Genomic DNA, 24,916 nt, shown 5'->3' on the forward strand with positions numbered 1-24,916 from the left:
TCTTTACCTCTAACGGAAAAACCAAATAAAAATTTTCATAGATTTTTAAAAATGCTTTAATAAAAAGTTTCATCCCCTGTTTCACCCCCTTAGGGGATGTAAATCCGAAAATGCTGAAACACGGGTCTTTTTATTTCTGACCGAGAAAACAAGTACTAATTTTCGTAGTTGTACCTTCAAAATTGCCTTCATAGCGTCATACTATTAAAAAAAAACTTTCATCCAATATTTCACCCCTCAGGGATGAAATTTTCGAAAAATCCCTTGTTTAACAATGCCTATAGTATAAGATCTACAGCCTTTCGAAATTTCATGTTTCTGTCCTTAGCGATTCCGGCTGGGCGATGATGAGTCATTGAGTCAGTCAGGACATTTCCTTTTATGTACAGTATGATCAGAGAGAGAGAGAGAGAGAGAGAGAGAGAGAGAGAGAGAGAGAGAGAGAGAGAGGGGGGGGGGGGGTGTCACTGTTTAACTTCTCGTCAACAAGGAGGTCGTTGGAAATGGAGCACGAGCTAGGGTTGGGGAAGCTTAGGGGAGGAAATCGGCAGTGCCCCTTCAAGGGAACCATCCCGGAATTAGCTTTAATTTGGATGCGAGTGCAGCGCGCTAACCACTGCGGCACCTCGGTCGGTAGGATGGTCAGAGACATTCTGAAAAGCTGGTAAGGATTTTTCAGGGTAGGTTCTTCCGAGAAATAATTGTTCAGAAAAAAATTCGATACGTTGTAGCGTTTCCGAGTTAATTAGCATTGAAGTTCGGCAGTCAGGCCATTGCGCTCGCAAATTCAAGCGGCACTCCATATAACATTAGTGTCAACTGTTTTCATAGCGTAGAGATAGCACACGAAACTTCTCAGTCTTTGGCTAGGGTTCGATCATCACTACCGTCGCATGTCCGGTTTCTGTATCGCTCTCTTGTTCGGTTTTAGAAAACCAAACAAAGAACAGATCTGGCGACACTGTCTCTAGTGGGCCGCTTGAGACTGGCACGCATCCGCCTAACTGGCTAACTTCAATGCTAATTAAATCAGAAACTGCGCAATGTATGGAATTTTTGTCTTAATCCTACGCTACAACACCCTTGCAAGCTTTTCAGGCTCTTTGTGGCTACCCTCTATTGAGATTGTCATTATCACAATATGCGACTAATCCGCGACGCTATATCTTTATCCATTTTTTTGTTTTACTGAATTTTTCTGTTAGTGCGTGGTCAATCATGTTTTCTTGCCGTTGATTCTTTGTTTATGCACCTGTTCCAGTTTTTGTACCCCGGTGAGAAACTATTGACTTTGAACGTGTATATATGTCAAATTTATGGCCATACTGACATAACCTGTTAATACGATCGTTTCCGGACTCACCAGCTGTAGCTTACAAACTACGCAAGATAAACGTTTGTGTACGGGCTGTGAGACTCCCCCAGTTTTCCGAAAAGATGTCAAAAGTGTAAACTGGGTACGGCGTAAAAGGAATGGTGGCTACACTAGACACGGTATTGTGCACGACGGCGATATACCTGGTTGGTAATGTAAGTGATATTATTCAGTTCTTTAATATGACTGAAAAAGGTGCTATTTTTGTAATGTCTTTCTGTTTTCAGTAGGTTCGCCTTTCGTCGTGTCAACATATCGAGAGTTGAGCGTTCGACACATATCGCTTGTAGTGAGGGTGTGATTTTTATATGCGCAGATTCTTACAAATGATCTTGTTGCATTTTCAAATGCGTTTCTGTTATGGTCTGTAACGTCTTGTCTTATGGCTCATTCCCAGACGATGTGAGCCAGGGTGCCGATTGCTCCACATTCACAAGTGTTCGTGGCGCTCTAAATGCTGTGGTGGTAACACAGGCTCCCGTCAGATCACCGAAGTTAAGCGCTGTCGGGCTCTGCTAGCTCTTGGATGGGTGACCACCTGGTCTGCCGAGCGCTGCTGGCAAGCGGGATGTACTCAGCCCTTGTGAGGCAAACTGAGGAGTTACTTGATTGAGAAGCAGCGGCTCCGGTCTCATAAACTGACATATGAGCGGGAGAACGGTGCGCTGACCACATACCGGTCCATATCTGCATCCAGTGACGCCTATGGAATGAGGATGACATGGAGGTTGCTCGATATCGTTGGGTCTTCATGGCCTGTGTGGTGTCACCGCCAGACACCACACTTGCTAGGTGGTAGCCTTTAAATCGGCCGCGGTCCGTTAGTATACGTCGGACCCGCGTGTCGCCACTATCAGTGATTGCAGACCGAGCGCCGCCACACGGCAGGTCTAGAGAGACTTCCTAGCACTCGCCCCAGTTGTACAGCCGACTTTGTTAGCGATGGTTCACTGACAAATTACGCTCTCATTTGCCGAGACGATAGTTAGCATAGCCTTCAGTTATGTCATTTGCTACGACCTAGCAAGGCGCCATTATCATTTGCTATTTATTTTGTGATGCGTGTACCGTCAGACCGATGTTCACCAATTATGGATTAAAGTTAAGTATTCAAGAAGCTACGTAATATTTTTGCTACTATAAAGACCTTGTCATTTTCCAGACCTCACGCCAGCCTGCGTGAGCTTTAACGCGTGCTTTTCGGCTTCACCTCGTAGTGGCTTGGCTGTCTTGCCAAGTCAAAACAGCCTGTTCGGGTGGAGCTTAGTTTTTTAGCTGGGCTACAGACCATGTCTCGACAGGCAGCGTATAGCTCTCTTGATCGGAAGGAAGTACATCATTTTTGTTGTTTCTTATCATTGCATGTCACCATGTGTACTTTCTTTTTGTCCCATTCATTTTGAATCTTTTGAAGAGCCAAAGAAACTGGTACACCTACCTGATATCGTATACTCCTCCCCCCGCCCCCCACCCCAAGCTCTAGCAAGTGCCGCAACACGACGTGGTATGGACTCCACTAATATCTGAAGTAGTGCTGTAGGGAACTGAAACCATGAATCCTGCAGGGCTGTCCGTATATCCATAAGAGTACGACGGGGTGGCGATCTCTTCTTAACAACACGTTGCAAGGCATCCCAGATATGCTCAATAATGTTCATGTCTGGGGAGTATGGTGGCCATCACAAGTGTTTAAACTCAGAAGACTGTTCCTGGAGCCACTCTGTAGCAATTCTGGGCGTGTGGGGTGTCGCATCGTCCTGCTTGAATTGCCCAAGTCCGTCGGAATGCACATGGACATGAATGGATGCAGGCGTTCAGACAGGATGCTTACGTAAATATCTCCTGTAAGAGTCGTATCTAGGCATGTCACTGAGCCGATATCACTCGAAGTACATACGCCCCACATCATTACAGAGCCTGCACCGGCTGCAACAGTCCCCTGCTGGCATGCAGGGTCCAGGGATTCGTGAGGATGTCTCCATACACGTACACGTGCATCCGCTCGATACAATTTGAAACGACACTCGTCTGACCGGGCAACATGTTTCCAGTTATCAACAGTCCAGTGTCGGTGTTGAGGGGCCCAGGCGAGGCGTAAAGCTTTGTGTGGTGCAGTCTTCAAGGGTACGAGAGTGGACGTTGGGCTCCGAAAGCCCATATCAATGGTGTATCGTCGAATGGTTTGCACGCTGACACTTGTTGACGGCCCAGCACTGAAATCTGCATCAGTTTGAAGAAGGGTCGCACTTCTGTCACACGGAAAGATTCGTCGTTGGTCCCGTTCTTGCAGGATGTTTATCCGGCCGCAGCGATGTCGGGAATTAGATGTTTTACAGTATTGCTGATATTCACGCTGCACTCGTGAAATGTTCCTACCGAAAAACTCATACTTCAACGCTACCTCGGAGATGCTGTGTCCCAACGCTCGTGCGCTGACTATAACATCACGTTCAGACTCACTTAAATCTTGATAAACTGCCATTGTAGCGGCAGTAATCGATCTAACAACTGCGCCAGACACTTGTTGTCTTATATAGGCGTTGCCGACAGCTGGGCCGTATTCTGCCTCTTTACATATCTCTGCATTTGAATACGCATGCCTATACCAGTTTCTCTGTCGCTTCAGTGTAGATATGGAACACTGAAAGTCAAATTCTTGTTGTTCCTTCAAACCATCACAGAGGCAACCTCCAAGTGGCGTTGGGTGACCGGGTGAGCGTCTCATAGTAACAGTAATGTAGATGTAGTGGCTGGCAGATGCAGTGCGTGTGACGTAGTGGCCTGGTGCAGCCGCTGGGTATGGGTCGGCCATTGTGGCGGGGTTAAAAATGCGGTCGGCTCTGTCGCGCCCGTTTCACGCGCAGACAATGAGCGGCAGCGGAGGCACGCAGAGTGGCCGGTGCATCCATTAGAGACGCCGACAATGCTGGCACGGAGCGGCTGTCCACAGGACTGTAGAGCGGCGCTGGCGCGTGCCGCTGTAATCCGATGCGTGCCTGTCCGACGGGCTTCCGATTGGCGCGCGTCCGTCCGCCACCGGATGACGTAATTGGAGCACAACGCCTCACGCAGCTGTCGCGCTGCACTGTCCGCTGGTGGGCGCTCGCAGCCGACGCGCTAATGCCTTTGTAATGACAGCCCTTTCCGGGATGAACGCCGCGCGCTGATTCCAGCTTGTATCTGCCCGTCACGTCACCCTCTGTGTCTGCATCCTAAGAGCTGGGATACTCGTGAGAATTACTTATGAAGAAACAGTCACGATCGCAAAGTATCATTTATTTAAAATGACCGGTTTCGGCACATATAGTACGCCATCTTCAGACTTATATCACTGTAAACATTAAAAAAAATGTGGTTCAAATGGCTCTGAGCACTATGGGACTTAACTTCTGAGGTCATCAGTCCCCTAGAACTTAAAACTACTTAAACCTACCTAACCTAAGGACATCACACACATCCATGCCCGAGGCAGGGTTCGAACCTGCGACCGAAGCAGTCTCGCAGTTCCAGACTGTAGCGCGTAGAACCGCCCGGCCAACCCGGAAAGTACACGGTTCTTAGAGTAGTTAGTCTTGCACAAAACGTACAATGATTAAAGTAACAAGACGTGATGTTTTATCTATTTGTGGGAGCTGGCGACTTGCTGAGTAGCTGCATGTTGCTAAGACGGTAACTGCTGCTAGTGGCTGTACTGCTATGCTATAAATAGCGCTTGATGGCGCGTCAATTTGCTGCATTGCGTTAACTACAGCCAATGGGGTCTTACTTTACATAAAAATATTTATGACGTGCGAATGAAGTATAAAACTAACAGTACAGTTATACATACGTCATTATACAAGTTCTACTGTTTAAATAAATAGTACAAGTCATTAATAACATTTGCTTAACTTCAAGTAAACTTTAAATACAAGTTCACCAATACAAAAGGTTCTGCGAACGTCGAACGCCAGCTGATGGTGCCTGTTGGGGCTTCAAGGCGACGCCGTTGCCATGAAATGACTATGTGTTGGCCGTTGCCTGTCAAAGGCCATGCTCTAGCACGCTGTCGTCTAGGCGACGTTGTATAGAGCCTATTGTCGTCCGAAGATGTTTGTAGATTACGCTATTCCCCTTGAGACGTTGTCCAGGTGGCCTTTACTTTGACTATATTGGCGATTTGCTCGAAATTCTCAGCAGTGTACTTAGAAAATACCGTGATTCATAAAAGACTGGGAGAATTAGATGACATTTGCAATAAATATAGTCTGTTAGTAGATCAGTGTAGCGTGAAGACAAAAAATACTTTCAGATAATTTATTAAAATTAATAATAAGAGCTATGAGGGTATTACAGTCATAAAATAAATACAACTGCGGTTATGAAAGGTCTTTTTTGCTGTAACATTCAGCACCAGTATTCGTAAAAGATTTAGAAAATAAAATATAAAAACAGTGACGGAATCAATAGGTTACATTATTTCTTTAAAAAGATCGAAAACGGCCGTTTCCTGAAAATCTAGTAGTTCATTTAAAAGGAATGAAGAATTATTTTTTCGATGAATAAAAATTTGAAGCTCCTCAAGTGCGTTCAAGAGTAACCCCTGTAAGACGTTGTGGTCTCCTGATCTTCATTGGTTACATATTCCGCCCTCACAATCACATTCTGCACATCAAGACACTTCGTTTGAACCCAAAATCGATAAGATAAAGTCAATGTTGTATGAATTCATGTAAACAATATGCAAATAACAAGTAAGCGCACCGTGGTTGAAATACTCGAGGCTGGCGTACACTCACAAATTCCAGACACGACGGTCACAGGAGCTTTTAGTTTGGGAGAGCAACCGCATGCCAGGAGGCCGGTCCAAACCTATCTACGTCGGCCGGTGACCGCCCTTAGAGCAGACAGCGTTTGCCCGAGTGAAAGAACGACCCCGTGTTCGGCTTAAAAGCAAATTCCGCTACATTGTGTGGGAGCGCCCAACCTACGCATTCTTTACATATATAGCACGCAGTTTCAGAGATTTGCACAGGGAGACAGCAAACGCCAAACGCCGATGCTACAGATTTCCGGATTGGTCGCCTTAAACGAAACGTCATTCTCCCGTTTTAGAAGAGCCATGCTGATTGGCAGACGATATTTCTGACGCCTTGAGCTGAAGGAGTAATGGAAGACACCAAAAGATATACCCCTTCATGTCTGGCGTGGAGAGGGGCCGTTCCGTTGTCGCTCTTGGAGCGAGAACGCATAACAGGAGCGTGCATGCTCGTACATGTCCTCAAAGAGTGAGGAACAAGTCTCTCCTCAGTACTTCACTGGGAGAACACCTCTGTCGAGAGCAAATTGAAATGCGACTCTATATTGAGTCCTTGCAATTAAGAGTTGTTCACTGTGTTGGCCGCCACACTTATTGTGCGGTGTGAACGGACAGAGTTATAGTTAAACGCCTGCGAGCGAATTTTTGAGTGGCATCGCTATGGACTGGTTATCTGACCGGTGTACCATGCCAATAGCTAGACTAGGGGCGAATAGGAGTCCTTGACTTCATCAACGCATAGGGAGAGTTTGATTGGCGAAGGTCAATCCAGATAGAACAAGAGTTATCTTATTTGTCAGCAGCGAGCGGCGATCTTATTTGTCTGCAGCGAGCGGCGCAGACAGCAATCATCGCAGCTTACGGTATTGTGCGCTACAGCTGTTGCGAGCCCCATACTTCGTCCACAACAGTGTCCTTCACTGCATTTCACACGTGACAGCCTCGACCCTACCTAGCAACATTCTAACGGATAATTATTCAAGTTGAGTAGACGTGTCTCTCAGCCATTCTGCCAAGTCAATAACAATCTTAAACTTCGTATAGAAATTTCATTAGCGAGTCCTATCCTTGAGAGGTAACTTCACATTCCGAAAAGAACCAGGATATAACTTGTTCAATTCATAACTAAAAGTACCATTGTGATTTCTCAGAATTTTTGCAAAATAAATAATAATTTTCGTTAGTTTCATGTTTCTCTTAAACTAACTAGCACTACTCCAGTACCCAAGTATCCCACTAGTTACGTAAGAAATTTTGTAAATTTTTGTGTCATTTCCTTACAACGGACGACTCCAGAAGATATTTGTTGCTGAAAGTTTTTCAGGCATTTCTCTTTAGAACGTTAGGAGCGTCTGTCTGACTTCTGTAGTAGTGTGGAGGTGGAAATTGCATCTTGCAGAAGCCACAGGGTAAAGGGTACATCTCAGATCAATCCCACGCTCACAACGTTTTCTAGAGTAGTCAGTCTTGCGCAACATGTACAAAGATTAAGCTAACAAGACGTGATGTTTTATCCATTTGCACGAGCTGGCGATTTGCTGAGCAGCTGCATGTTGTTAAGACGGTAACTGCTGCTAGTGGCTATACTGCTATGCTTTAAATAGCGCTCGATGGCGCGTCAATTTGCTGCATTGCGTTAGCTACAGCCAATGGGGTCTTACTCTACATAAAAATATTTATGACGTGCGAATGAAGTATAAAACTAACAGTACAGTTATACATGCGTTATTATACAAGTTCTACTGTTTAAATAAATAGTGAAGGTCATTAATAACATTTACTTAACTTAAGTAAACTTTAAATACAAGTTCTCCGATATAGAATGTTGTCGAACGTCAGCTGATGGTGCCTGTTGGGGCTTGATAGCGACGCCGTTGCCATGAAATGACTATGTGTTGGCCGTTGCCTGTCAAAGACCATGGTCTAGCACGCTGTCGTCTAGGCGACGTTGTATAGTGTCTATTGCCGACCGAAGACGTATGTAGATTACGTTATTCCCCTGCAGACGTTGACCAGGTGGCCTTTACTTTGACTGAATTGGCGATTTGCTCGAAATTTTCTGCAGTGTACTTAGAGAATACCGTGATTTATAAAAGACTGGGAGAATTAGACGACATTTGCAATAAATATAATCCGTGAGGAAATCAGTGTAGCGTGAAGACAAAAAATACTTTTAGATAATTTATTAAAATTATAATAAGAGTTATGAGGGTATTACAGTCATAAAATATATACAACGGTGTTTATAAAAGGTTTTTTTTTGCTGTAACATTCAGCACCAATATTCGTAAAACGATTTAGAAAATAAAATATAAAAACAGTGACGCAATCAATTGGTTACATTATTTCTTTAAAAAGATCGAAAAAGGCCGTTTCCTGAAATCTAGTTGTTCATTTAAAAGAAATGAAGAATTATTTAATATTGGTAGGCAGTTGGTGTTGTCACCTTCTGTATGTACTTCATTTACAATGTGTTATCCAGACATAAATTTATTTCGTGAGACTCCTGAGATATGTTCCATAAAACGTGTTTTAAGATTACGTCCATTTCGTCCAATGTATACAGTCTACATATACCAGAGCGATAAGTAATTATCACAAGTAAGATCGCTGACTCTCCCAACCATACTGGTTAAAATATGTCTGAGTCTTTTGCTGTCAGACAGTTTGTTTCTCTCAGATAGTACTGGTAGAATTGTTTGCGCTAGGGGCGAATTCTAGCTGATAGTTATTGCCTGATAGTTGTTTGCTAATACTTTCTGTACGTATCTGGAGATACTTTTTGGTGCAGTCCCTGACTTTGCGTAGAGAGTGTCTGTGAGAGCTGAGAGATCACTCACCACGAAATTTGTCTGTCGTAGTTGTGTGCGTGGAGGAAGAGAAAAAACGTAAACGATCGCGTCCTTGTTGGATAAGAGAGTGGATTAGGTGGCGAGATGATTTTGGAGCAAGCAAGTATTTCACTGTAGAGTTTGTGATGGCAAATCCATAACAACATTGAAATTTCACGAAAATGACAGCAGAGGAGAGGTAAGAAACACTGTTTATAAAAATGGATCCAAAATTGCCAATCTAGACATCGTTATACGTAAATCCATTACTGTTAAAGATAGACTGCTTGTGATACCAATATTTCTAGCATCAGTTACGTTTATTCTCTTTAATATTTAGTAAAGTAAGAATTAAAATGAAATAACACTAAATCAGTTTCATCTCGATACCCACAGACGTCCGAAAGCCAAATAGAGGGGATAGATGGTAGATGAAGATTTCCGGACGTACATTTCTTTGAATGTTTTTACCTGTATTAACTTAACTACCCATTCGTAAATCCCTGAAGGTCTCTTCTTCATCACCCAATATAATAATATAAATAAATACAACGTCAGAACAAATTATACATACAGCTGTATTACCAGAAGTTAAATGTCAGTTGTCCGAGTTCCAAAATGATTACTTTCAAACATATCCTCACTTTTTTCTCTATGTTAATTAATCTTTGTTATAAAACTGCTTTGCTTGATTCCTTGACTTGAGAATATTGTGCTAAATTTCATCTGTGGACGTATTAAAAACTATAGTTATTTCAGCCAACCCAGTTTGCTTCTCATCTCTGTTCCTGTAATCCAGTACCTGTACATTCCATAACTCTGCACCTTCCCCATACAAACTAATTAAAGGCACAACTTTGTTCTGAGTCCATTTCAAGGCAGCTTACTTCATTACTTTTACTGTCGACACATGGCTGACGTTCACTTACAGTGCGTATCCATTGCGACAGTATTCTCATCTGATCCGACAATGTCGATAAACGATTTTAGAGCGGCTCGTTGCAGTTTTGATGTGGCACAGAGGGTAGTGCGTGGACTTCTATATTTAAATGAGTGTGGCTGTACTTAAATTGCTGAGTGACTGAGACCCACAATATCCTAGCGCAACGTAATCTGACTGCTCAAAAAAAAAAAAAAAAAAAAAAAAAAAAAAAAAAAAAAAAAAAAAAATTGCAACCTGACTTCAAATAATTAATACAAAAGAAATGGCCCTGCCAGAGCGGCCTATATGCCTATATAGAATGTACAAGTGATTTCGTATATTCCTCTCTTTTCGAAAACAGATGTGGTGTCTTTACCAATGGGCAAAAGATGTCCAGTATTGTTGTAGATGTAAAAAGTTTTTTTAAAGATCGTAGATTTTACCTTTCTGGCCACATTCTGGAATTTTCCTAAATATGCAACTGCAGTCGATTTACTGAGATCCTGGGAGGAGGGAGAGGATCGATAACAGAGTATAGAAGATTGGAAACCTTTTGCAGTTGGCACTTCCTCTTCCTGTCATCCCTGGTCTAGTGGCTAGCGTTGCTGCCTCTGTATCACGGGGTGCCAGATTCGATTCTCGGCCGGGTTGAGGATTTTTTCTGCCCGAGAACTAGGTGTTTGTGCTGTCCTCATCATTTTATCATCATCATCATCATCATCATCATCATTATCATTCTCGACAGTCGCTAGATTCAATTGTATAAAAACTGGACTGTGTGAAAATTGGGGCTATCTATGGGCGCTGATAACCACACAGCCGCACGCCCCACAAACCAAACATCATCTACGCCATCCAGATCACTTACCCTAACATTTACACCGTGATAAATTTCTCCAAACTCACGACGGCTTTTGTCGGTTGCAACATTTACGTCTCTCTTCTGAAAATAAAGACATGTGTTTACTTTGCTGGAATTCTGGCCTGTTCTCATTTATCTTTCGGAAGGCCACACGTCTTCTATCCACTACGTCCAACCTGAACAATTTTTTTTATGCAATATTAAGTTCACCAAGGCAGTAGTGTGACCATTGTGGTCTCAGCAAAGTTTATATTGCTCAGTTTATATATCTTCTCTGAAGAATTATTGTAATTTGTAATGTAGTCCACTATCTAAATGTGTGATACATTTTATCTAAGTTAAATATTTTTTACTTCATGTTTTTAGTGAAATAATTCTCCTCTCTTTAGTCTTATATCAAACGTTATTACTTGTCATCTTTGACAGCCAACTGAGGGACTCGTTCAATACACCTGGTTCAACATCTTTGGTCTCACAAGACTGACAGCACACATGATTATCTTCACACCTGATGATAGTGTAACAGTAGGAAACCGATTAGTCAAGAAATAATGAATATTGTAGAATGTTATGCAAGTGTAGCGTGTTTTTCATTCACAATGTATAAAATACTCTACAGTGAACTAACCGAACAACCAGTTAAAGCAAAGATGTCTCCATAATATCTTCAGTTTCCCCACATAAGGTGAATGCATCAGCATGTAACTTTGAATCGTGTTATTGTTTGCGCCGTCCTTTGGAAAAAAAATGTTTCCAAAACATATAGCGGTGATACGTTTTCCGGAGCAATTAAACCAGTCTTCTGTGAACACTGAAATCCCTCTCAACTTTTTATTTTCTAACACAACTTTCGTTTTGTTGTTAATGTTTAATTTGCTGGAATTTAATTCTTCCGTATGTGCAGAACGCTCGAGCAATCGAAGCGGGAGGTTTGTCAACTGGAAATAAACTTTGCTGCATGTGAAATCAGAAAATACGTTTTCCCTGCCGTTTCGCGTTTTCATTAAAGAATTAAATTCGTCCCGTCAGCCGCCAGGGACAATTTCCGGCGTGGCCGGATAGAACCCTTAGCGGAGTGCGTGATTAAAATGTTTAAATGAATAATTGGATTTCGATTAATTTTCGGACATGAAACGTGTATTAAATACTAACTGTTTGTGGTCACGCCAGTACTCCTAACAGACGTAGCTGATACGTCGCTAATACGGGGACTGATGTAATTCGCCAAACACAGCGCGTCTCGGTTTTGTGAAGTGAAAGCTTTGAATTATTTTTCTTGTTCATGATCACATTTACAATGCTATCCGCTAATTCGACAGATAATTTATTATTACGCCGAAAACACTCCGTTAGCATAGGCGTTTGTATGTTTGTCGCTGTCTCCATTCACAACTACTTTCAATTTCTTGTATATGAACTTGATTATGGTAAAATTACATGTATTCATTTGCAAGTCGTCCTTTTGACGCACACCTTTTTCCCTGCGCTTATCGTTTTCCACTCCTAAGAGTGAAGCGGGCTGTTCGAGTTCCGGCACGTTAAAGAGTCGCAGATCTATTCTGCCAAGCAGGTATTGTAACAAATGGGATATCGCTGTTGAGAATAAATGGGAGGGATTTCCAGCTGCAGCATACTCTTTACAATCTAGGGAAACCTCAATAAAAGTTAGTCAGAATCGGAGGATTGGAACCATACTAATAAATTTCTCTCATTACATCCTTCGTTGAGAACGTTGTTGTGTATGTGTTAAGTGTTTATATATTTTGAAGCGATGTGTTGTGACATCAAAGCACATGTTGTTTTCATCATCTGAAATGAATGTTACGACTGCGGGAAATGCAAGTTGTGCACTACAAAGAGACAATAATTAATTTCGCAAATGGCTTCTTCTTCTTTTTCTCCTGGTCTTCCAGAATAGGGTAGGACAACTCTGCTTCAGTAACTCATTATTGATGCTTGTAATTTACAACCGTGCGTCTTTCTCGGTTGGTCACAACTGCTTCTTCTGTTGGTCGTTTTTATTTGAATAAGTGGTGGCTCTATTGTAATTTTTTATCTAATTTTGACACCGCTTTTGTCTTTATGGGGAGTATACCAAAGGAAGCTTCTCAGACAGTATGTCTGCTGTTTGAATGTGGAACTTGTTCTCTCTGTCTATCCTACTATAGTTCTGATCGTCAATAATTAGAACAGCAGCTGCTATAATAAAAGAAAAATTTACGCTCTTTCTTGTGGATCTTATTGAACATCGCGTCCCTGTATCAAATTAACTACAGTTACCATTAGTTGAAATGAGGTAGTCACTGAAATATTTCTTTATTTTCGAATCTAATTTCGAATCACTTCCGTGGGAAGCGTGCCAAATAATCGTTCTTGCTGGGCACGGCACTTAAAGAATAGTTTTGTAAGCCTTCTGTACTCTTAACTTGAATAGGAGGATAATATGACCCGAAGTTAATTTTGTAAATAAACTAACACTTCACTACGTGATTGCTTGCCGCTAACTGTAGCTATAATTAATGAAAGAAAAAGAAATTGTGCCTCAGATTGAAATATAGTGGATAATAGCAAAGATTTTTTGCGCTTTTAGTTACAGTATGATGAAAGCAGGGTATAAGATGAACATCAACAAAAGCAAAACGAGGATAATGGTATGTAGTCGAATTAAATCGGGTGATGCTGCGGGTAGATGAGGAAATGAGACGCTTAAAGTAGTAAATGAGTTTTGCTATTTCGGGAGCCTAATAACTGATGATGGTCGAAGTAGAGAGGATATAAAATGTAGACTGGCAATGGCAAGGAAAGCGTTTCTAAAGAAGAAAAATTTGTTAACATCGAGTATAGATTTAAATGTCAGGAAGTCGTTTCTGAAAGTATTTGTATGGAGTGTAGCCATATATGGAAGTGAAACGTGGACGATAAATAGTTTATTCAACTAGGGATTAGAAGCTTTCGAAATGTGGTGCTACAGAAGAATGCTGAAGATTATATGGCTAGATCACATAACTAATGAGGAGGTATCGAATAGAGTTGGGGAGAACAGGAGCTTGTGGCACAACGTGACTAGAAGAAGGGATCAGTTGGTAGGACATATTCTGAGACATCGAGGGATCACCAATTTAGTATTGGAGGGCAGCGTGGAGGGTAAAAATCGTAGAGGCAGACCAAGTGATGAATACACTAAGCAGATTCAGAAGGATGTGGGCTGCAGTAGGTACTGGGAGATGAAGAAAGTTGCACAGGATAGAGTAGCATGGAAAGCTGCATCAAATCAGTCTCAGGACTGAAGACCGCAACAACATGTATAACATCGGAAAGAACCGAAGGCTTGTGTACCATTTGTACCTGATGAAGAAATCGAATGCAGGAAGAGAGAAAGAGAGAGAGAGAGAGAGAGAGAGAGAGAGAGAAATAACGAAATAATGAAATATATGAATGATAAACTACGGTTCAGTAATTTACGTTTATGAAATCTGTAATATTTGCGACTTGGTAGACATCGTAACAAATATAAAGTAAAGCTGCCCCCAGTCTTTGAGCTAATTTATCACACAGTATTTGAGGGGATCTGAGTTTGACGTAGATTGAGAATACGACCAAAAGTCACTTGCCTTTTTCAGATACACATATCTTTCCCAGAAGTGAAGAAAGCGCCAAAGAACCGAAATAATTCGTGGACCAACAGGAAGATTGAAACCGGTTGTGTTGTGTTGATTTTTGGGGAAGGAGACCGGACAGCGAGCTCATCGGTCTCATCGGATTAGGGAAGGACGGGGAAGGAAGTCGGCCGTGCCCTTTGAAAGGAACCATCCCGGCATTTGCTTGGAGCGATTTAGGGAAATCACGGAAAACCTAAATCAGGATGGCCGGACGCGGGATTGAACCGTGGTCCTCCCGAATGCGAGTCCAGTGTGCTAACCACTGCGCCACCTCGCTCGGTAGGAAGATTGAACCCTACAACTTAGAAGTTGCACTTTGTTCCTACCGGAAAACATGGACTTACAATTTAAGATGGAATTCTAACCGCACATTTTTCCAGCGAATTTTCATATCGTTGATAACATGAAGGCTAGGTTATAATGAGACTGAGAATTCCGCGGTCCGGGATTCGATCTAGTGACATTTCTGTTTCCAGACATCCGCTTTACCGCTTGAGCACCGGAACCGACATAATAGCATTAAGAAAAGAACGACAGAGTATTCCATGCAGACCGGTACACTGTAGAACGGCCGTCGCTATTGGATTGGAGTGTAATGTTGGCGCCGCGAGGCAGCAATAGAGGTATAATTTGCAGCTGTGGATTAGATCGCAGTAAGTGGATCGAAGTCATGGCGCCTGTTCTTATGGCAACCTGCGCTACACTCGCTCCTTGGGGCGTAGTGGCTGGCGGCTAGTGGCGTGACGAGGGCTGCTCCATATCGTCGAAGTGTGAGAATGTGATGTTAATGCTGCTCATAAGGAGACTGATGCGTTTGCTCTCTGTAGCAACGGTGTCACTGAAGACATACTAATTCCCAAAAACTTCCAGTAGTCGGCTTGCGTTACGAAAAATGTGCAAGGTCAGGCGCTTGTCGGTAGATCAGTGAATACACTTTCAAAAGAGAACGGGAATTTTGTAATTTCGCGTGTTGTTTCAGTAAAATTCACGATGATTCATCGTTGTTGTGTTGGTAAACATGTCTGGAAAGTACATGTACAGTATTAGCCGCACCTGATGAATAGTATGTTGTCAATAGTGTCAGCTATTATTTATTTATTTTTTAAAAAGTAGATAAGAAATGTTCTATCAAACTTTATTACTGACATGAACACCGAATAAAGTGAAGTAACATTTTGGAAATGTAAAATATTGGTTTTCGTTAGTTTTCTTTCAGGAATAGAAGCAATTACGAATGGTACAAGCGTTTCAAAAAATGCCGTAATAACGTTGAGGATGACGAGCGCTCTGGTTACCACAGCAATCATGAACCGATGAAATCGTGGAAAAATTGGAAAAATGATCGTGAACGATTGCCGAATCATAATCAGAGATGTATCTGATGATGCTGGCAGTCCTGAAGAGCCGCCGAGATGTCAGGCGCTATGAACATTTTTCACCCCACATCTCATCGCTAACGACCTAACCGAAAAGAAAACTAGCTCATGTTGTATTGTCGTCCAGTTCTGAAACATGTTTAAAATTTCAAGTCTCTGGCTCAGTGATCACACAGGATGCTTATGAACGTGTCAGCTGTCAGCGTCGTATCCATAACACTCCAACTGCACACGCCCCACACCACTACAGAGCCTCCACCAGCTTGAACAACCCCCTGCTGACATCCAGGATCCATGGATTGATGGAGTTGTCTCCATCTGATCAATACAATTTGAAACGAGACTCCTCCGACAAGGCAACACGTTTCCTTTCATCAACAGTCCATTGTCGGTGTTGACAGGCCCAGGCGAGGCGTAAAGCTTTGTGTCGTGCAGTCATCAAGGGCACGGGAATGGAACTTGGGCTCCGAAAGCCCCTATTGATGGTGTTTCGTTGAAGGGTTTTCTGTCACTTTGGATGATTCTCTTCAGTCGTCGTGGGTCCCGTTCTTGTAGCATCTTTTTTCGGCCGCAGCGATATCGGACATTTGATTGTTTTACCGGATTCCTGATATTCACGGTGCACTCGTGAAATGGTCGTACGGGAAAATCCCCACTTCATCACTACCTCGGAGATACTGACTCCTATCGCTCGTGCTGCGACTATAACACCACGTTCAAACCCACTCAAATCTTGATAACCTGCCATTTTAGCAGCAGTAACCGATCTAACAACTGCACCAGACACTTATTGTCTTATATATGCGTTGCGGACCGCAGCGCCGCATTCTGCCTGTTTACATGTTGTTGGTGTAGTTGTTGCCGGCCGAAGTGGCCGTGCGGTTAAGGGCGCTGCAGCCTGGAACCGCAAGACCGCTACGGTCGCAGGTTCGAATCCTGCCTCGGGCATGGATGTTTGTGATGTCCTTAGGTTAGTTAGGTTTAACTAGTTCTAAGTTCTAGGGGACTAATGACCTCAGTAGTTGAGTCCCATAGTGCTCAGAGCCATTTGAACCATTTTTGGTGTAGTTGTTGTTGTTGTGGTCTTCAGTTCTGAGACTGGTTTGATGCAGCTCTCCATGCTACTCTATTCTGTGTAAGCTTCTTCGTCTCCCAGTACTTACTGCAACCTACATCCTTCTGAATCTGCTTAGTGTATTCATCTCTTGGTCTCCCTCTACGATTTTTACCCTCCACGCTGCCATCCAATGCTAAATTTGTGATCCCTTAATGTCTCAGAACATGCCCTACCAACCGGTCCCTTCTTCTTGTCAAGTTGTGTCACAAACTCCTCTTCTCCCCAATTCTGTTCAATACCTCCTCATTAGTTACGTGATATACCCATCTAATCTTCGGCATTCTCTTGTAGCATCGCATTTCGAAAGCTTCTATTCTCTTCTTGTCCAGACTATGTATCGTCCATGTTTCACTCCCATACATGGCTACACTCCATACAAATACTTTCAGAAACGACTTCCTGACACTTAAATCTATAATCGATGTTAACAAATTTCTCTTCTTCAGAAACGCTTTCCTTGCCATTGCCAGTTTAAATTTTATGTCTTCTCTACTTCGACCATCATCAGTTATTTTGCTGCCCAAAAAGCAAAACTCCTTTACTACTTTAAGTGTCTCATTTCCTAATCTAATTCCCTCAGCGTCACCCGACTTAAATCGACTACATTCCACGATCCTCGTTTTGCTTTTGTTGATGTTCATTTTATATACTCCTTTCAAGACACCGTCCATTCCGTTGAACTGCTCTTCCAGTCCTTTGCTGTCTCTGACAGAATTACAATGTCATCGACGAACCTCAAAGTTTTTATTTCTTCTCCATGGATTTTAATACATATTTGAATATGCTTGTCTATACCAGTTCCTTTGGTGCTTCAATGTACAAGAAAATCGAAGTGGACCTCTTCCCAAGGTAGCCCTTTGTGACAAGAAAATCAGGCGTGTACAACGGGCGTTGCATACGAAGAAGCTGCTGAAACACAGTGCGGGACACAGTGGCAGCGAACATTCCGGCGACAGCCTGGTTTCGCCTCCCCCGGTTGCACCGCCCTCCGACACGGAATCAACCCCTACGGAGTCCTCAGAGCGGGACTAATGTCGGGACAGCAGTAAACCGCGCTGCGGAAACCGCGCGACATGGTCGCCGCGTCCGCAGGGGTGCCAACCCCACCGCATTCCTCCACCCGACAGGCTGCCCAGTGACTGACAGGAGGATGGCGGCGCGCAACGTTAAACAGACGCGCTCCGCGAATTCGCCTGCGCGCTGCTCCCCAGTGGGAGCGAGTGCGCGTGTGCGCCGACTAATAACAATAAAGGGGGAGGCAGGGGGGAGGGCGGGCAGAGGGAGAGTTTTAAGTGGGTTATTAGCCGGCCTGACAGCGCGCCAAATGAGAACGCGCACCCTCTGCGATGCGTCCCATTCCAACAGCGCCGCGCGCGGATCGTTCCGCCCGCGCACGCATGGACTGGACTGGGATAACGACTCGCGGGTACGGTAGTTTATTAATGCTTCCAGCCTTTGTCTTCCTTCTTCATTCGTTCTGTGTCATTAGATACATATTAGTTGAGGGTTCTTCATGAAATGGTGCAATACATACGAAATTTTTAGAAAGACTGGTGTGTGCAGATAGGAAGACGGGTAATATACAGTGTGTATAAGAACCAATAAGGAACCGTAAGAATGGAAGACCAGAAAGCAGGCGTATATTAGAGAGGAAGACAGGTAATACACAGTATGTATAGGAACCAATATGGAACACTAAGAATGAAAGCCAGGAACGAAGTGCTCAGATTGAAAAGGGTACTGGGCAAGAAGTGCTTTTCCCCATATTGTTCAATCTCTACGTCGAAGAATGAATGACGGAAATAAATGACAGGTGCAGGTGTGCAATTAAAATTCAGTGTGAAAGAGTATCAACGGTAAGATTCGCTGATGATATGTTATACTGTCTCGTCCGAAATGTGAGAGCAGCTTGGGACTGGTCGACCGGGTTCAGAGAAAGGGTGATAGTCGGTTTAAGTGAGGGGGAGCCTTGACTGGCTGTGTTGTTAGAACTCTGTTATTACAAAAGTAAGGATTTGAGTTAGTACTGAATGACGAATACTACGAGTATTTTACAACTTCTCACTTTATTCGGAGAATATCCTCAACCCAGTACGCATTTGATGTAAATGAGTTATATCCGTGAAGAACCAAGTCTTTACACGGAGATGATGAGTAACTAGCACTGTTACGTTCATTAAGAGAACCTGCCTGTGCCAACTGCCTCTGCGCCCGCGACACGCGGGAGTCGTCAGCTGCCATGCTAGAACTCCAGCTACTGTTCCAAACTACTGCAGATGACTCTGCTCAGCCCTGTTCTGCTAATAGCTTCGGCTGTTTCTGCCAGTACTGCTTTTTCTCCACTTCCACTAGGACCTGCCTAACTTCTGTGTGGTCTGCTCTTGTCTACTCTAACTGCCGTGACTTCTCCTCGGGGAATCTGCTTCCGAGTCTTAACCAATTTCCCCTTTGACCCCACCAGTCTCTGGCGTGGCGTAGTGTTGAAGGACCCTCGCCTTCTCATTGGCTCTAATTATTCTCTGTTTTCCTGAGGATGAATGGAGGGAGGAAGGCGTCTGTGTAAAGTCTCGTTTTAGGCCTGTTCCAGGCTCTTCATAACGTCTATGTGCCCTTTCCAGAGACTCTTCCCCTTATCTCCATCTTGCTCTAGCTCTGGAATGATATTTAAGGTTTACGGTGTAATTTATTAAGCGCAACTGGCGTCTCTGTGGCGTCATCCGATGAAAGTATTTCCTTCTACGTGACTTAAAGCGTCTGATATTTTATGTAAGCTTGTTCTCATGCTCTGTGCTCAATACTGCGTGCCTGTGCCGTAACTTTTCCCTTCTTATGCTCATGAAGCTTTCTCCTGCTATTAACTCTTAAGACTGGGCTGTCATTTTGGTGAATACAAGACAGTCGTAAGTGAAAGCGAGAAATAATTGCTGAACGTTGTGAACGAAATGAACACTCTATTGAATGAAGAATATGGTCTGAGAATAAACGAAAGAGAGTCGAAAGCGGTGATGAGAAACGCAAATAAGATTACTGATAAAGTTAAACTTAAAAATTTGTAAGAAGATGTGAAGGAATTCTGTTACCTAGGAAGCAAGAGTACAGATGACAGTCGAAACGAGGAGAACATAGAAAGCATACCACCACGGGCAGGGAGGACATTTCTGACCTGTGGACGTCTGCTGATATAACACATTGGCCTTAAATCGAGGAACAGATCTCTGGGAATGCACGTCTGGATCGCAGCATTGTATGGAAGTAAATAATGGACTGTGGGGAAAACTGAAAAGAAGAGAATCGAAGGGAGTCGTGGTGCTATACAAGGCTGTTGTAAGCACAAATGAGATTACTGATAAAGTTAACCTTAAAAATTTGGGTTCACGAAGACTGATAAGAAATGACGAGGTTCTCCACAGAATCGGTGAGGGTAGAAATACACGGAAACCATTTACAAGAAAAATGGACGGTATGATAGCACATCTGTTAATACACTCCTGGAAATTGAAATAAGAACACCGTGAATTCATTGTCCCAGGAAGGGGAAACTTTATTGACACATTCCTGGGGTCAGATACATCACATGATCACACTGACAGAACCACAGGCACATAGACACAAGCAACAGAGCATGCACAATGTCGGCACTAGTACAGTGTATATCCACCTTTCGCAGCAATGCAGGCTGCTATTCTCCCATGGAGACGATCGTAGAGATGCTGGATGTAGTCCTGTGGAACGGCTTGCCATGCCATTTCCACCTGGCGCCTCAGTTGGACCAGCGTTCGTGCTGGACGTGCAGACCGCGTGAGACGACGCTTCATCCAGTCCCAAACATGCTCAATGGGGGACAGATCCGGAGATCTTGCTGGCCAGGGTAGTTGACTTACACCTTCTAGAGCACGTTGGGTGGCACGGGATACATGCGGACGTGCATTGTCCTGTTGGAACAGCAAGTTCCCTTGCCGGTCTAGGAATGGTAGAACGATGGGTTCGATGACGGTTTGGATGTACCGTGCACTATTCAGTGTCCCCTCGACGATCACCAGTGGTGTACGGCCAGTGTAGGAGATCGCTCCCCACACCATGATGCCGGGTGTTGGCCCTGTGTGCCTCGGTCGTATGCAGTCCTGATTGTGGCGCTCACCTGCACGGCGCATACGACCATCATTGGCACCAAGGCAGAAGCGACTCTCATCGCTGAAGACGACACGTCTCCATTCGTCCCTCCATTCACGCCTGTCGCGACACCACTGGAGGCGGGCTGCACGATGTTGGGGCGTGAGCGGAAGACGGCCTAACGGTGTGCGGGACCGTAGCCCAGCTTCATGGAGACGGTTGCGAATGGTCCTCGCCGATACCCCAGGAGCAACAGTGTCCCTAATTTGCTGGGAAGTGGCGGTGCGGTCCCCTACGGCACTGCGTAGGATCCTACGGTCTTGGCGTGCATCCGTGCGTCGCTGCGGTCCGGTCCCAGGTCGACGGGCACGTGCACCTTCCGCCGACCACTGGCGACAACATCGATGTACTGTGGAGACCTCACGCCCCACGTGTTGAGCAATTCGGCGGTACGTCCACCCGGCCTCCCGCATGCCCACTATACGCCCTCGCTCAAAAAGTCCGTCAACTGCACATACGGTTCACGTCCACGCTGTCGCGGCATGCTACCAGTGTTAAAGACTGCGATGGAGCTCCGTATGCCACGGCAAACTGGCTGACACTGACGGCGGCGGTGCACAAATGCTGCGCAGCTAGCGCCATTCGACGGCCAACACCGCGGCTCCTGGTGTGTCCGCTGTGCCGTGCGTGTGATCATTGCTTGTACAGCCCTCTCGCAGTGTCCGGAGCAAGTATGGTGGGTCTGACACACCGGTGTCAATGTGTTCTTTTTTCCATTTCCAGGAGTGTACTTCAGGGAATAACTTACACGGTTGTATTGCTTGAGGCTTTCCCGACGGACATGTTGTATATATGGTTCTCGGGCGAGACGTTGGATGTCATAGTGAAAACTCCACAATATTTCATCAGCGCAACTGGCCGACATCTTCAGGTGCGACGAACATATAGCGCCCGGCACAAATTTTCGTGTGTCGACATATCTATTGCAGCTAATGCCTGAAAGATTCTGCAATTGCACATAAATTTAGTACAGCTACAAGACCATCACCAGTGTCTGTTTCTTCAGTCATTGTTAAGAAAAAGAAAAACAGTTATCTATTTCAGTAATTGTACAAAATCAGGAAGTATACGTGGGACTTCTCGAACACCCTGTACACATTCACTCTTCGATGTGGCTCATTTTTTGCGAACTGTGGCTGAACCGGTGGAGACCTTGTATTAGATCTGAATTTTGGACCCTCAGGGAAAAGTGCTACCTCGAAAATTACTTTGTAGTACTTCTGCAAATGGCGCCCACGCAATAGTTTCTCCACCAGAGGAAACGGGAAGAAGTCACTACGTGCCAGGGTCAGGAGAATACGTGGGGTGTGGCAAAATCTGAGATCCCAAAGAAGCTCTCCGTGAAGCGTGTCCTGGGCGTTGTCATGGACTGGAAAACGCCCCTTGGAGAACTTCCCGCCGTGCTTTATGTTGGCAGCCGTTCGTAAATTCGTCAATTGGTTGAATCTGTATGGAGTAGTTTGTCTCAGGCTCATAGTGATGCACCCAGCACTCATCTACGACTATTAGGCACTGGTCACGAAGGCATTTTCCGCTTTCGCTCTCTGTTGGGAGTAACGACCTTGAATTGGAAAGTGGCTGTACCTAGTCACGTGACAAGTTAGCTTCCGCTACGGCTCAGACTACTGGGCGAGTGCACCAACCTCGGTCGAAAAGCAAGGTAACCAAAGTCTCCCGATCACGGTTAAAAGTAAGACGCAATTAAAATGTCTCTGCGATGCACCAAAGTTAGTCGCCAGTCAGCAAACAGTCACGAGCCATCCGTGCATCTGACCAGGGTTAACTCAACGTATTGCAATGGAAGGCGCCCTGGAGGTGCATGGATGTTAACCGAGATATGAATTTGCACATGACCGTCTATGTGCATAAATTCTCTAGATAATCGCTGGTGAACGACGTCATTGTCAGATGCTCTCACGTTCGTCAACATGCAAAAAAATGAAATGAGCGTATGGCATTGTGGGCCGGGAGTCCCCCATTCGGGGAAGTTCGGCCGCCGCGAGCAAGTACTTATTGCATTCGACGCCACATTGGGCGACTTGCGCGCCGGATGTGGGGATGAAATGATGATGAGGACAACACAACACCTAGTCCCTGAGCGGAGAAAAATCTCCTGCCCCAGCCGGGAATAGAACCCGGGCCCCTTGGCGTGGTAGGCGGTAACGTTACCGTTACGCTACGGACGCGGACGTCAACATGCAGAAATGTATTTATACCTCGCCACTAGTCTGCTGCTTTATGTTTGGCAAAACAGAAAACAATAGAACAACACCAATTTTTTCGATTATGAGGTGGATATGCTTCTGCAATTTGCTCAGTGCGAATGTATTAATTCTTGAGAGTAAAAGGACGGACGGCTGCAACACAGGATAAGAAATGTACAGTGCCTCGTTTCAGTCATAATTTTTTTCGTTGTTTCAGTTCAATTTGAACACCTACATCATTTAAATATAAAATTCATCAAATGTATGATAATTAAAGTCTGTAATTGTCATTTTTATGAAAAATCAAAGTCCTATTACTTATACACAGCTCACAAAATTCCATTTTTTGTCACAAACAAAAATTCTTAGTTACCAGTCTTTCATAAAATACTGTTAATCACGATTCTTTGATTAAAAATGCAAATTAATTTTTTATCTTTCTGTAATTTACACCTCACATCAACGTCATCGAACATACACCTTTGTTTAAAAATTTTGAACCCATCTGGAATCGAACACAGGGCTCTCATACAGCCACACTAATTATCGAAAAAAATCTTATTGTAGCTTATTACACATGGTCAGAAACCTAAGAAGTCTATTTTCTCGTGAATTTTTGAGAGTAATATCGAATTGCTTTGGGAAAGGTATATATGAATTTTGAAATGCGCTTACCAAAAATATATAAAAAAATTACATGTTTCCGAGTGTCATGTGGTCCTGCGGTTCCCTTGTTACAAAAATATAAACAATGTGGTCACATGTGGAGGCAAAATACAAAAAAAAAGTCAATGTGGTCACATGTGGAGGCGATGTTTAATTCTACTCCTGGTAAGTTTGATTTATAAACTAATAAACATTCTGGTTTCGTAATAAGTGTAGAATACAGTACATGATGCCTTGGGTCTGTGTCAGTACATCTAAACACGCTGCCGTCTTAATACCATGGAGTCATAATAGCCAGGTCATCTCTAGAAAACTGGGCCTGAACCTAGGTCAAGATTAGCCACTGTGAGCTTCCTCATTTAACTTTGATTGAGGTCGGTTCAGTTTTGAATCTGTCGCAGTACATCGAAACGCGTTGTCGTCTTAATACCTTTCACAATATAAAACTCTGGTCGTCTCTAGAAAACTGGGCGTGAACCAAGGTCAAGTTTAACCGTGGTCAACTCCCTTGTTTAACGTTTATCAAGGTCAGTGCACCAGAATTTTGCGTTAAGTAGGGTTAAAAGACAACATTATAGCTGTTAACTTTTCATTGAGGTTGGTGCAATGAGCTGTACAGTATGTATTGCCGAGCTATTCAGTTGATGGTGGTTATTGTGACATGAAATGGTCTTAGTCAGTGCCACTTACCGCCTGTTGTTACCTCCTGCGCTACAGCGGCAGCGCGAAGTGGGTCTCCGCGTCAGCGTGCTCGCAGGTAGCCAGTTGGGCCCGGCAGCAAGGCGCGCTGTCTTATCACGGGACAATTCAATTACTGCAGCAGCTAGCGGGGGCTGCCGGCCGTAGTTACGAGGGCCGCCGCCGGGACGTGCTAAGGGGTGATTATTAATTACGGCACGGCACGGACCACGCCGCTGGCTGCGACGTTGCCAAGCT

Source organism: Schistocerca serialis, chromosome 8 (genome assembly GCF_023864345.2).
Source record: "Schistocerca serialis cubense isolate TAMUIC-IGC-003099 chromosome 8, iqSchSeri2.2, whole genome shotgun sequence".
NCBI classification, from domain to species: Eukaryota; Metazoa; Arthropoda; class Insecta; order Orthoptera; family Acrididae; genus Schistocerca; species Schistocerca serialis.